Raw genomic sequence first — 14,834 nt, forward strand, 5'->3', positions numbered from 1 at the left:
CCACATCCTTCTGCTCCCTCATTACTGGTCTTCACCACCTTTCATCCCAGAAGTTGTGATCCGCTCCCCACATGCTCTCCCCACAAGCAGACCCTGTCCTGAGGGTGTTGGCCAAGATGGGTCCAATCATTGATAGGTATTAGGTGTCCGGGATAAAGCATCCTGGCCAGCAGGGGCAGGAATTGTCTCCACGATGACATTCTCCTTTAAAATCTGAGAGGCTGATGGGGCACCTGGGTGGCTCAGTGGGTTAAGCCGCTGCCTTCGGCTCAGGTCATGATCTCAGGGTCCTGGGATCGAGCCCCACATTGGGTTCTCTACTCAGCAGGGAGCCTGCATCCCCCTCTCTTTCTGCCTGCCTCTCTACTTGTGATCTCTCTCTCTCTCTCTCTCTCTCTGTGTCAAATAAATAAATAAAACCTTTTTTTAAAAAAAATCTGAGAGGCTGAGTTCCCGGGGCCCAGGTGTCCTCTCTGAGTGGATTTTCCACCATCTCTACATTTCCCTCACCTGTGGTCAACTCTAAGTTCCCTTAATTCATCTAGGAGAGTGAGTCAGCTTGATTGAGTTGGCTCCAAACTCTCACTCTCAGGGTAGAAGGCTCATTATTCTCAACCCCCGTGGTCACCTACGACCATTTCTGAACATACCATCTGCTTCCACCCTAAAATCCAGACTCAACTTCACCCATTTAGTTCGTTCTGGCTCAAACGCTAGAAATGACCTGCTTCCGGCCACAGTGTTCACAACCCAGCGGGACTGTCACTTCGGTTGGAAGAAGCAAGTGGCTTCGCACACCCACAACCACAGCAGAATGGTGATTTGCTCACCTTCTCTACGTTTCGTGACTGTGAACCTGATGTACAGAGTTCCTGTGTATTCTGCTAACAACGCTAAATCTCAGAATAGAGATGGACCAGAGCCCTTAGGGTTGAAATAAATGAAGGTACAGCCTCAGGCACAGAAGTGAAATAGAGTACTATTGCCAAGTTGTTCACTGCTCCTTCCCACCGGGCCTCTCCCTACAGGATATCATATACCCACCTCGCTGACATCGCGGCCACCCGACTGATGTAGGGCAATGAAGTGACGGAAATGATCATGCTGTTGTCCTACAGAAGCTCTAAAAATTACGGTGAGGCACCGCTCCCAGTCTCTTTTTCAGTCCGGGTCTCAGGACAAAGACATGAAGCAGGAACAAGATGTTGCTGGGTAAACTGCTAGGATTTTGATAGAACTGAGTAAACTGCTAGGATTTTGATAGAACTGAGTAAGCTGGTAGGATTTCATAGAAGTGGGTAAGCTGGAAGGATTTTCATAGAAATGGGAAAGCTGGTAGGATTTTCATACAACTGGGTAAGCTGGAAGGATTTTCATAGAACTGGTTAAGCTGCTAGGATTTTAATAGAACTGGGTAAGCTGCTAGGATTTTCATAGAACTGGGTAAGCTGCTAGGATTTTGATAGAACTGGGTAAGCTCCTAACCTTTTGATAGAACCACGTAAGCTGGAAGGATTTTATAGAATGGGTAAGCCGCTAGTATTTTCATAGAATTGGGTGAGCTGGTAGTATTTTCACAGAATAAGCTAAGCTGGTAGTATTTTCATAGAATTGGGCAAGCTGGTAGTATTTTCATAGAATTGGTTATGCTGGTAGGATTTTCATAGAATTGGATAAGCTGGTGGGATTTTATAGAATGGGTAAGCTGGTAGGATTTTCATAGAACTGGGTAAGTTGGTAGGATTTTCATAGAACTGGGTAAACTGCTGGGATTTTCATAGAACTGGGTAAGCTGCTAGGATTTTCATAGAACTGCATAAGATGCTATTATTTTCATAGAACTGGTTAAGCTGCTAGGATTTTCATAGAACTATGTAAGTTGGTAGGATTCTATAGAATGGGTAAGCTGGTAGTATTTTCATAGAATTAGGTAAGTTAGTCGTATTTTCATAGAATTGGTTAAGCTGGTAGGATTTTGATAGAACTGGGTAAGCTCCACCTTTTGATAGAACTGTGTAAGCTGGTGGGATTTTGTGAATGGGTAAGCTGGTAGCATTTTCATAGAATCGGTTAAGCTGGTGGGATTTTCATAGAATCGGATAAGCTGGTAGGATTTTGATAGAACTGGGTAAGCTGCTAGGATTTTGATAGAACTGGGTAAGCTGCTAGGATTTTGATAGAACTGGGTAAGCTGCTAGGATTTTGATAGAACTGGGTAAGCTGCTAGGATTTTGATACAACTGGGTAAGCTGCTAGGATTTTGATAGAACTGGGTAAGCTCCTAACCTTTTGATAGAACCACGTAAGCTGGAAGGATTTTATAGAATGGGTAAGCCGGTAGTATTTTCATAGAATTGGGTGAGCTGGTAGTATTTTCACAGAATAAGCTAAGCTGGTAGTATTTTCATAGAATTGGGCAAGCTGGTAGTATTTTCATAGAATTGGTTATGCTGGTAGGATTTTCATAGAATTGGATAAGCTGGTGGGACTTTATAGAATGGGTAAGCTGGTAGGATTTTCATAGAACTGGGTAAGTTGGTAGGATTTTCATAGAACTGGGTAAGCTGCTGGGATTTTCATAGAACTGGGTAAGCTGCTAGGATTTTCAAAGAACTGCATAAGATGCTATTATTTTCATAGAACTGGTTAAGCTGCTAGGATTTTCATAGAACTCTGTAAGCTGGTAGGATTCTATAGAATGGGTAAGCTGGTAGTATTTTCGTAGAAGTAGGTAAGTTAGTCGTATTTTCATAGAATTGGTTAAGCTGGTAGGATTTTGATAGAACTGGGTAAGCTCCACCTTTTGATAGAACTGCGTAAGCTGGTGGGATTTTGTGAATGGGTAAGCTGGTAGCATTTTCATAGAATTGGTTAAGCTGGTGGGATTTTCATAGAATCGGATAAGCTGGTAGGATTCTATAGAATGGGTAAGCAGGTAGGATTTTGATAGAACTGGGTAAGCTGCTAGGATTTTGATAGAACTGGGTAAGCTGCTAGGATTTTGATAGAACTGGGTAAGCTGCTAGGATTTTGATAGAACTGGGTAAGCTGCTAGGATTTTGATAGAACTGGGTAAGCTCCTAACCTTTTGATAGAACCACGTAAGCTGGAAGGATTTTATAGAATGGGTAAGCCGGTAGTATTTTCATAGAATTGGGTGAGCTGGTAGTATTTTCACAGAATAAGCTAAGCTGGTAGTATTTTCATAGAATTGGGCAAGCTGGTAGTATTTTCATAGAATTGGTTATGCTGGTAGGATTTTCATAGAATTGGATAAGCTGGTGGGATTTTATAGAATGGGTAAGCTGGTAGGATTTTCATAGAACTGGGTAAGTTGGTAGGATTTTCATAGAACTGGGTAAGCTGCTGGGATTTTCATAGAACTGGGTAAGCTGCTAGGATTTTCACAGAACTGCATAAGATGCTATTATTTTCATAGAACTGGTTAAGCTGCTAGGATTTTCATAGAACTATGTAAGCTGGTAGGATTCTATAGAATGGGTAAGCTGGTAGTATTTTCATAGAAGTAGGTAAGTTAGTCGTATTTTCATAGAATTGGTTAAGCTGGTAGGATTTTGATAGAACTGGGTAAGCTCCACCTTTTGATAGAACTGCGTAAGCTGGTGGGATTTTGTGAATGGGTAAGCTGGTAGCATTTTCATAGAATTGGTTAAGCTGGTGGGATTTTCATAGAATCGGATAAGCTGGTAGGATTTTATAGAATGGGTAAGCAGGTAGGATTTTGATAGAACTGGGTAAGCTGCTAGGATTTTGATAGAACTGGGTAAGCTGCTAGGATTTTGATAGAACTGGGTAAGCTGCTAGGATTTTGATAGACCTGGGTAAGCTCCTAACCTTTTGATAGAACCACGTAAGCTGGACGGATTTTATAGAATGGGTAAGCCGGTAGTATTTTCATAGAATTGGGTGAGCTGGTAGTATTTTCACAGAATAAGCTAAGCTGGTAGTATTTTCATAGAATTGGGCAAGCTGGTAGTATTTTCATAGAATTGGTTATGCTGGTAGGATTTTCATAGAATTGGATAAGCTGGTGGGACTTTATAGAATGGGTAAGCTGGTAGGATTTTCATAGAACTGGGTAAGTTGGTAGGATTTTCATAGAACTGGGTAAGCTGCTGGGATTTTCATAGAACTGGGTAAGCTGCTAGGATTTTCATAGAACTGCATAAGATGCTATTATTTTCATAGAACTGGTTAAGCTGCTAGGATTTTCATAGAACTATGTAAGCTGGTAGGATTCTATAGAATGGGTAAGCTGGTAGTATTTTCATAGAAGTAGGTAAGTTAGTCGTATTTTCATAGAATTGGTTAAGCTGGTAGGATTTTGATAGAACTGGGTAAGCTTCTAACCTTTTGATAGAACCACGTAAGCTGGACAGATTTATAGAATGGGTAAGCCGGTAGTATTTTCATAGAATTGGGTGAGCTGGTAGTATTTTCACAGAATAAGCTAAGCTGGTAGTATTTTCATAGAATTGGGCAAGCTGGTTGTATTTTCATAGAATTGGTTATGCTGGTAGGATTTTCATAGAATTGGATAAGCTGGTGGGACTTTATAGAATGGGTAAGCTGGTAGGATTTTCATAGAACTGGGTAAGTTGGTAGGATTTTCATAGAACTGGGTAAGCTGCTGGGATTTTCATAGAACTGGGTAAGCTGCTAGGATTTTCACAGAACTGCATAAGATGCTATTATTTTCATAGAACTGGTTAAGCTGCTAGGATTTTCATAGAACTATGTAAGCTGGTAGGATTCTATAGAATGGGTAAGCTGGTAGTATTTTCATAGAAGTAGGTAAGTTAGTCGTATTTTCATAGAATTGGTTAAGCTGGTAGGATTTTGATAGAACTGGGTAAGCTCCACCTTTTGATAGAACTGCGTAAGCTGGTGGGATTTTGTGAATGGGTAAGCTGGTAGCATTTTCATAGAATTGGTTAAGCTGGTGGGATTTTCATAGAATCGGATAAGCTGGTAGGATTTTATAGAATGGGTAAGCAGGTAGGATTTTGATAGAACTGGGTAAGCTGCTAGGATTTTGATAGAACTGGGTAAGCTGCTAGGATTTTGATAGAACTGGGTAAGCTGCTAGGATTTTGATAGACCTGGGTAAGCTCCTAACCTTTTGATAGAACCACGTAAGCTGGACAGATTTATAGAATGGGTAAGCCGGTAGTATTTTCATAGAATTGGGTGAGCTGGTAGTATTTTCACAGAATAAGCTAAGCTGGTAGTATTTTCATAGAATTGGGCAAGCTGGTAGTATTTTCATAGAATTGGTTATGCTGGTAGGATTTTCATAGAATTGGATAAGCTGGTGGGACTTTATAGAATGGGTAAGCTGGTAGGATTTTCATAGAACTGGGTAAGTTGGTAGGATTTTCATAGAACTGGGTAAGCTGCTGGGATTTTCATAGAACTGGGTAAGCTGCTAGGATTTTCATAGAACTGCATAAGATGCTATTATTTTCATAGAACTGGTTAAGCTGCTAGGATTTTCATAGAACTATGTAAGCTGGTAGGATTCTATAGAATGGGTAAGCTGGTAGTATTTTCATAGAAGTAGGTAAGTTAGTCGTATTTTCATAGAATTGGTTAAGCTGGTAGGATTTTGATAGAACTGGGTAAGCTCCACCTTTTGATAGAACTGCGTAAGCTGGTGGGATTTTGTGAATGGGTAAGCTGGTAGCATTTTCATAGAATTGGTTAAGCTGGTGGGATTTTCATAGAATCGGATAAGCTGGTAGGATTTTATAGAATGGGTAAGCAGGTAGGATTTTGATAGAACTGGGTAAGCTGCTAGGATTTTGATAGAACTGGGTAAGCTGCTAGGATTTTGATAGAACTGGGTAAGCTGCTAGGATTTTGATAGAACTGGGTAAGCTCCTAACCTTTTGATAGAACCACGTAAGCTGGAAGGATTTTATAGAATGGGTAAGCAGGTAGGATTTTGATAGAACTGGGTAAGCTGCTAGGATTTTGATAGAACTGGGTAAGCTCCTAACCTTTTTTTTTTTCCTTTTTATTAATTTTTTCAGCGTAACAGTATTCATTCTTTTTGCACAACACCCAGTGCTCCATGAAAAACGTGCCCTCCCCATCACCCACCACCTGTTCCCCCAACCTCCCTCCCCTGACCCTTCAAAACCCTCAGGTTGTTTTTCAGAGTCCATAGTCTCTTATGGTTCGCCTCCCCTCCCCAATGTCCATAGCCCGCTCCCCCTCTCCCAATCCCACCTCCCCCCAGCAACTCCCAGTTTGTTTTGTGAGATTAAGAGTCATTTATGGTTTGTCTCCCTCCCAATCCCATCTTGTTTCATTTATTCTTCTCCTATCCCCCTACCCCCCCCCCCATGTTGCTTCTCCATGTCTTCATATCAGGGAGATCATATGATAGTTGTCTTTCTCCGATTGACTTATTTCACTAAGCATGATACGCTCTAGTTCCATCCACGTCGTCGCAAATGGCAAGATTTCATTTCTTTTGATGGCTGCATAGTATTCCATTGTGTATATATACCACATCTTCTTGATCCATTCATCTGTTGATGGACATCTAGGTTCTTTCCATAGTCTGGCTATTGTAGACATTGCTGCTATAAACATTCGGGTACACGTGCCCCTTCGGATCACTATGTTTGTATCTTTAGGGTAAATACCCAGTAGTGCAATTGCTGGGTCATAGGGTAGTTCTATTTTCAACATTTTGAGGAACCTCCATGCTGTTTTCCAGAGTGGTTGGACCAGCTTGCATTCCCACCAACAGTGGAGGAGGGTTCCCCTTTCTCCACATCCTCTCCAGCATCTGTCATTTCCTGACTTGTTAATTTTAGCCATTCTGACTGGTGTGAGGTGATATCTCATTGTGGTTTTGATTTGTATTTCCCTGATGCCGAGTGACGTGGAGCACTTTTTCATGTGTCTGTTGGCCATCTGGATGTCTTCTTTGCAGAAATGTCTGTTCATGTCCTCTGCCCATTTCTTGATTGGATTGTTTGTTCTTTGGATGTTGAGTTTGCTAAGTTCCTTATAGATTTTGGATACTAGCTCTTTATCTGATATGTCGTTTGCAAATATCTTCTCCCATTCTGTCAGCTGTCTTTTGGTTTTGTTAACTGTTTCCTTTGCTGTGCAAAAGCTTTTGATCTTGATGAAATCCCAATAGTTCATTTTCGCCCTTGCTTCCCTTGCCTTTGCCGTTGTTCCTAGGAAGATGTTGCTGCGGCTGAGGTCGAAGAGGTTGCTGCCTGCGTTCTCCTCAAGGATTTTGATGGATTCCTTTCTCACATTGAGGTCCTTCATCCATTTGGAGTCTATTTTCGTGTGTGGTGTAAGGAAGTGGTCCAATTTCATTTTTCTGTATGTGGCTGTCCAATTTTCCCAGCACCATTTATTGAAGAGGCTGTCTTTTTTCCATTGGACATTCTTTCCTGCTTTGTCGAAGATGAGTTGACCATAGAGTTGAGGGTCGATTTCTGGGCTCTCTATTCTGTTCCACTGGTCTATGTGTCTGTTTTTGTGCCAGTACCATGCTGTCTTGATGATGACAGCTTTGTAATAGAGCTTGAAGTCCGGAATTGTGATGCCACCAACTTTGGCTTTGTTCTTCAATATTCCTTTGGCTATTCGAGGTCTTTTCTGGTTCCATATAAATTTTAGGATTATTTGTTCCATTTCTTTGAAAAAAATGGATGGTATTTTGATAGGGATTGCATTAAATGTGTAGATTGCTTTAGGTAGCATAGACATTTTCACAATATTTATTCTTCCAGTCCAGGAGCATGGAACATTTTTCCATTTTTTTGTGTCTTCCTCAATTTCTTTCATGAGTACTTTATAATTTTCTGTGTATAGATTCTTAGTCTCTTTGGTTAGGTTTATTCCTAGGTATCTTATAGTTTTGGGTACAATTGTGAATGGGATTGACTCCTTAATTTCTCTTTCTTCAGTCTTGTTGTTGGTGTACAGAAATGCAACTGATTTCTGTGCATTGATTTTATATCCTGACACTTTACTGAATTCCTGTACAAGTTCTAGCAGTTTTGGAGTGGAGTCTTTTGGGTTTTCCACATATAGTATCATATCATCTGCGAAGAGTGATAGTTTGACTTCTTCTTTACCAATTTGGATGCCTTTAATTTCTTTTTGTTGTCTGATTGCTGAGGCTAGGACTTCTAATACTATGTTGAATAGCAGTGGTGATAATGGACATCCCTGCCGTGTTCCTGACCTTAATGGAAAAGCTTTCAGTTTTTCTCCATTGAGAATGATATTTGCGGTGGGTTTTTCATAGATGGCTTTGATAATATTGAGGTATGTGCCCTCTATCCCTACACTTTGAAGAGTTTTGATCAGGAAGGGATGCTGTACTTTGTCAAATGCTTTTTCAGCATCTATTGAGAGTATCATATGGTTCTTGTTCTTTCTTTTATTAATGTGTTCTATCACATTGATTGATTTGCGGATGTTGAACCAACCCTGCAGCCCTGGAATAAATCCCACTTGATCGTGGTGAATAATCCTTTTAATGTACTGTTGAATCCTATTGGCTAGTATTTTGGCGAGAATTTTTGCGTCTGTGTTCATCAAGGATATTGGTCTGTAGTTCTCTTTTTTGGTGGGATCCTTGTCTGGTTTTGGGATCAAGGTGATGCTGGCCTCATAGAATGAGTTTGGAAGTTTTCCTTCCATTTCTATTTTTTGGAACAGTTTCAGGAGAATAGGAATGAGTTCTTCTTTAAATGTTTGGTAGAATTCCCCTGGGAAGCCGTCTGGCCCTGGGCTTTTGTTTGTTTGGAGATTTTTGATGACTGTTTCAATCTCCTTACTGGTTATGGGCCTGTTCAGGTTTTCTATTTCTTCCTGGTTCAGTTGTGGTAGTTTATATGTCTCTAGGAATGCATCCATTTCTTCCAGATTGGCCAGTTTGTTGGCGTAGAGTTGCTCATAGTATGTTCTTATAATTGTCTGTATTTCTTTGGTGTTAGTTGTGATCTCTCCTCTTTCATTCATGATTTTATTGATTTGGGTCCTTTCTCTTTTCTTTTTGATGAGTCTGGCCAGGGGTTTATCAATCCTATTGATTCTTTCAAAGAACCAGCTCCTAGTTTCATTGATTTTTTCTATTGTTTTTTTGGTTTCTATTTCATTGATTTCTGCTCTGATCTTTATGATTTCTCTTCTCCTGCTGGGTTTAGGGTTTCTTTCTTGTTCTTTCTCCAGCTCCTTTACGCGTAGGGTTAGGTTGTGTACTTGAGACCTTTCTTGTTTCTTGAGAAAGGCTTGTACTGCTATATATTTTCCTCTCAGGACTGCCTTTGCTGTGTCCCACAGATTTTGAACTGTTGTGTTTTCATTATCATTTGTTTCCATGAATTTTTTCAATTCTTCTTTAATTTCCTGGTTGACCCATTCATTCTTTAGAAGGATGCTGTTTAGTCTCCATATATTTGGGTTCTTTCCAGCTTTCGTCTTGTGATTGAGTTCTAGCTTCAGAGCATTGTGGTCTGAAAATATGCAGGGAATAATCCTAATCTTTTGATACCGGTTGAGACCTGATTTGTGACCCAGGATGTGATCTATTCTGGAGAAGGTTCCATGTGCACTAGAGAAGAATGTGTATTCTGTTGCTCTGGGATGAAATGTTCTGAATATATCTGTGATGTCCATCTGGTCCAGTGTGTCATTTAAGGCCTTTATTTCCTTGTTGATCTTTTGCTTGGATGATCTGTCCATTTCAGTGAGGGGAGTGTTAAAGTCCCCTACTATTATTGTATTATTATTGATGTGTTTCTTTGATTTTGTTATTAATTGGTTGATATAGTTGGCTGCTCCCACGTTAGGGGCATAGATATTTAAAATTGTTAGATCTTCTTGTTGGACAGACCCTTTGAGTAGGATATAGTGTCCTTCCTCATCTCTTATTATAGTCTTTGGCTTAAAATCTAATTGATCTGATATAAGGATTGCCACCCCAGCTTTCTTCTGATGCCCATTAGCATGGTAAATTGTTTTCCACCCCCTCACTTTAAATCTGGAGGTGTCTTCGCGTCTAAAATGAGTTTCTTGTAGGCAACATACTGATGGGTTTTGTTTTTTTATCCATTCTGATACCCTGTGTCTTTTGATTGGGGCATTTAGCCCATTAACATTCAGGGTAACTATTGAGAGATATGAATTTAGTGCCATTAGTAGCCTGTAAGGTGACTGTTACTGTATATTGTCTCTGTACCTTTCTGATCTACTACTTTTAGGCTCTCTCTTTGCGCTCCTAACCTTTTGACAGAACCACGTAAGCTGGAAGGATTTTATAGAATGGGTAAGCCGGTAGTATTTTCATAGAATTGGGTGAGCTGGTAGTATTTTCACAGAATAAGCTAAGCTGGTAGTATTTTCATAGAATTGGGCAAGCTGGTAGTATTTTCATAGAATTGGTTATGCTGGAAGGATTTTCATAGAATTGGATAAGCTGGTGGGATTTTATAGAATGGGTAAGCTGGTAGGATTTTCATAGAACTGGGTAAGTTGGTAGGATTTTCATAGAACTGGGTAAGCTGCTGGGATTTTCATAGAACTGGGTAAGCTGCTAGGATTTTCATAGAACTGCATAAGATGCTATTATTTTCATAGAACTGGTTAAGCTGCTAGGATTTTCATAGAACTATGTAAGCTGGTAGGATTCTATAGAATGGGTAAGCTGGTAGTATTTTCATAGAATTAGGTAAGTTAGTCGTATTTTCATAGAATTGGTTAAGCTGGTAGGATTTTGATAGAACTGGGTAAGCTCCACCTTTTGATAGAACTGCGTAAGCTGGTGGGATTTTGTGAATGGGTAAGCTGGTACCATTTTCATAGAATTGGTTAAGCTGGTGGGATTTTCATAGAATCGGATAAGCTGGTAGGATTTTATACAATGGGTAAGCAGGTAGGATTTTGATAGAACTGGGTAAGCTGCTAGGATTTAGATAGAACTGGGTAAGCTGCTAGGATTTTGATAGAACTGGGTAAGCTGCTAGGATTTTGATAGACCTGGGTAAGCTCCTAACCTTTTGATATAACCACGTAAGCTGGAAGGATTTTATACAATGGGTAAGCAGGTAGGATTTTGATAGAACTGGGTAAGCTGCTAGGATTTAGATAGAACTGGGTAAGCTGCTAGGATTTTGATAGAACTGGGTAAGCTGCTAGGATTTTGATAGACCTGGGTAAGCTCCTAACCTTTTGATATAACCACGTAAGCTGGAAGGATTTTATACAATGGGTAAGCAGGTAGGATTTTGATAGAACTGGGTAAGCTGCTAGGATTTTGATAGAACTGGGTAAGCTGCTAGGACTTTGATAGAACTGGGTAAGCTGCTGGGATTTTCATAGAACTGGGTAAGCTGCTGGGATTTTCATAGAACTGGGTAAGCTGCTAGGATTTTCATAGAACTGCATAAGATGCTATTATTTTCATAGAACTGGTTAAGCTGCTAGGATTTTCATAGAACTATGTAAGCTGGTAGGATTCTATAGAATGGGTAAGCTGGTAGTATTTTCATTGAATTAGGTAAGTTAGTCGTATTTTCATAGAATTGGTTAAGCTGGTAGGACTTTGATAGAACTGGGTAAGCTCCACCTTTTGATAGAACTGCGTAAGCTGGTGGGATTTTGTGAATGGGTAAGCTGGTAGCATTTTCATAGAATTGGTTAAGCTGGTGGGATTTTCATAGAATCGGATAAGCTGGTAGGATTTTATAGAATGGGTAAGCAGGTAGTATTTTGATAGAACTGGGTAAGCTGCTAGGATTTTGATAGAACTGGGTAAGCTGCTAGGATTTTGATAGAACTGGGTAAGCTGCTAGGATTTTGATAGACCTGGGTAAGCTCCTAACCTATTGATAGAACCACGTAAGCTGGACGTATTTATAGAATGGGTAAGCCGGTAGTATTTTCATAGAATTGGGTGAGCTGGTAGTATTTTCACAGAATAAGCTAAGCTGACAGTATTTTCATAGAATTGGGCAAGCTGGTAGTATTTTCATAGAATTGGTTATGCTGGTAGGATTTTCATAGAATTGGATAAGCTGGTGGGACTTTATAGAATGGGTAAGCTGGTAGGATTTTCATAGAACTGAGTAAGTTGGTAGGATTTTCATAGAATTGGGAAAGCTGCTGGGATTTTCATAGAACTGGGTAAGCTGCTAGGATTTTCATAGAACTGCATAAGATGCTATTATTTTCATAGAACTGGTTAAGCTGCTAGGATTTTCATAGAACTATGTAAGCTGGTAGGATTCTATAGAATGGGTAAGTTGGTAGTATTTTCATAGAATTAGGTAAGTTAGTCATATGTTCATAGAATTGGTTAAGCTGGTAGGATTTTGATAGAACTGGGTAAGCTCCACCTTTTGATAGAACTGCGTAAGCTGGTGGGATTTTGTGAATGGGTAAGCTGGTAGCATTTTCATAGAATTGGTTAAGCTGGTGGGATTTTCATAGAATCGGATAAGCTGGTAGGATTTTATAGAATGGGTAAGCAGGTAGGATTTTGATAGAACTGGGTAAGCTGCTAGGATTTTGATAGAACTGGGTAAGCTCCTAACCCTTTGATAGAACCACGTAAGCTGGAAGGATTTTATAGAATGGGTAAGCAGGTAGGATTTTGATAGAACTGGGTAAGCTGCTAGGATTTTGATAGACCTGGGTAAGCTGCTAGGACTTTGATAGAACTGGGTAAGCTGCTAGGATTTTGATAGAACTGGGTAAGCTGCTAGGATTTTGATAGAACTGGGTAAGCTCCTAACCTTTTGATAGAACCACGTAAGCTGGAAGGATTTTATAGAATGGGTAAGCAGGTAGGATTTTGATAGAACTGGATAAGCTGCTAGGATTTTGATAGACCTGGGTAAGCTGCTAGGATTTTGATAGAACTGGGTAAGCTGCTAGGATTTTGATACAACTGGGTAAGCTGCTAGGATTTTGATAGAACTGGGTAAGCTGCTAGGATTTTGATAGAACTGGGTAAGCTCCTAACCTTTTGATAGAACCACGTAAGCTGGAAGGATTTTATAGAATGGGTAAGCCGGTAGTATTTTCATAGAATTGGGTGAGCTGGTAGTATTTTCACAGAATAAGCTAACCTGTAGTATTTTCATAGAATTGGGCAAGCTGGTAGTATTTTCATAGAATTGGTTATGCTGGTAGGATTTTCATAGAATTGGATAAGCTGGTGGGACTTTATAGAATGGGTAAGCTGCTGGGATTTTCATAGAACTGGGTAAGCTGCTAGGATTTTCATAGAACTGCATAAGATGCTATTATTTTCATAGAACTGGTTAAGCTGCTAGGATTTTCATAGAACTATGTAAGCTGGTAGGATTCTATAGAATGGGTAAGCTGGTAGTATTTTCATAGAATTAGGTAAGTTAGTCATATTTTCATAGAATTGGTTAAGCTGGTAGGATTTTGATAGAACTGGGTAAGCTCCACCTTTTGATAGAACTGCGTAAGCTGGTGGGATTTTGTGAATGGGTAAGCTGGTAGCATTTTCATAGAATTGGTTAAGCTGGTGGGATTTTCATAGAATCGGATAAGCTGGTAGGATTTTATAGAATGGGTAAGCAGGTAGGATTTTGATAGAACTGGGTAAGCTGCTAGGATTTTGATAGAACTGGGTAAGCTGCTAGGATTTTGATAGAACTGGGTAAGCTGCTAGGATTTTGATAGAACTGGGTAAGCTCCTAACCTTTTGATAGAACCACGTAAGCTGGAAGGATTTTATAGAATGGGTAAGCAGGTAGGATTTTGATAGAACTGGGTAAGCTGCTAGGATTTTGATAGAACTGGGTAAGCTGCTAGGACTTTGATAGAACTGGGTAAGCTGCTAGGATTTTGATAGAACTGGTAAGCTGCTAGGATTTTGATAGACCTGGGTAAGCTCCTAACCTTTTGATAGAACCACGTAAGCTGGAAGGATTTTATAGAATGGGTAATCCGGTAGTATTTTCATAGAATTGGGTGAGCTGGTAGTATTTTCACAGAATAATCTAAGCTGGTAGTATTTTCATAGAATTGGGCAAGCTGGTAGTATTTTCATAGAATTGGTTATGCTGGTAGGATTTTCATAGAATTGGATAAGCTGGTGGGACTTTATAGAATGGGTAAGCTGGTAGGATTTTCATAGAACTGGGTAAGTTGGTAGGATTTTCATAGAACTGGGTAAGCTGCTGGGATTTTCATAGAACTGGGTAAGCTGCTAGGATTTTCATAGAACTGCATAAGATGCTATTATTTTCATAGAACTGGTTAAGCTGCTAGGATTTTCATAGAACTATGTAAGCTGGTAGGATTCTATAGAATGGGTAAGCTGGTAGTATTTTCATAGAATTAGGTAAGTTAGTCGTATTTTCATAGAATTGGTTAAGCTGGTAGGATTTTGATAGAACTGGGTAAGCTCCACCTTTTGATAGAACTGCGTAACCTGGTGGGATTTTGTGAATGGGTAAGCTGGTAGCATTTTCATAGAATTAGTTAAGCTGGTGGGATTTTCATAGAATCGGATAAGCTGGTAGGATTTTATAGAATGGGTAAGCAGGTAGGATTTTGATAGAACTGGGTAAGCTGCTAGGATTTTTATAGACCTGGGTAAGCTGCTAGGATTTTGATAGAACTGGGTAAGCTGCTAGGATTTTGATAGAACTGGGTAAGCTGCTAGGATTTTGATAGAACTGGGTAAGCTGCTAGGATTTTGATAGAACTGGGTAAGCTGCTAGGATTTTGATAGAACTGGGTAAGCTGCTAGGATTTTGATAGACCTGGGTAAGCTCCTAACCTTT

The sequence above is a fragment of the Meles meles genome, chromosome 20 (assembly GCF_922984935.1).
Source record: "Meles meles chromosome 20, mMelMel3.1 paternal haplotype, whole genome shotgun sequence".
Taxonomy (NCBI): domain Eukaryota; kingdom Metazoa; phylum Chordata; class Mammalia; order Carnivora; family Mustelidae; genus Meles; species Meles meles.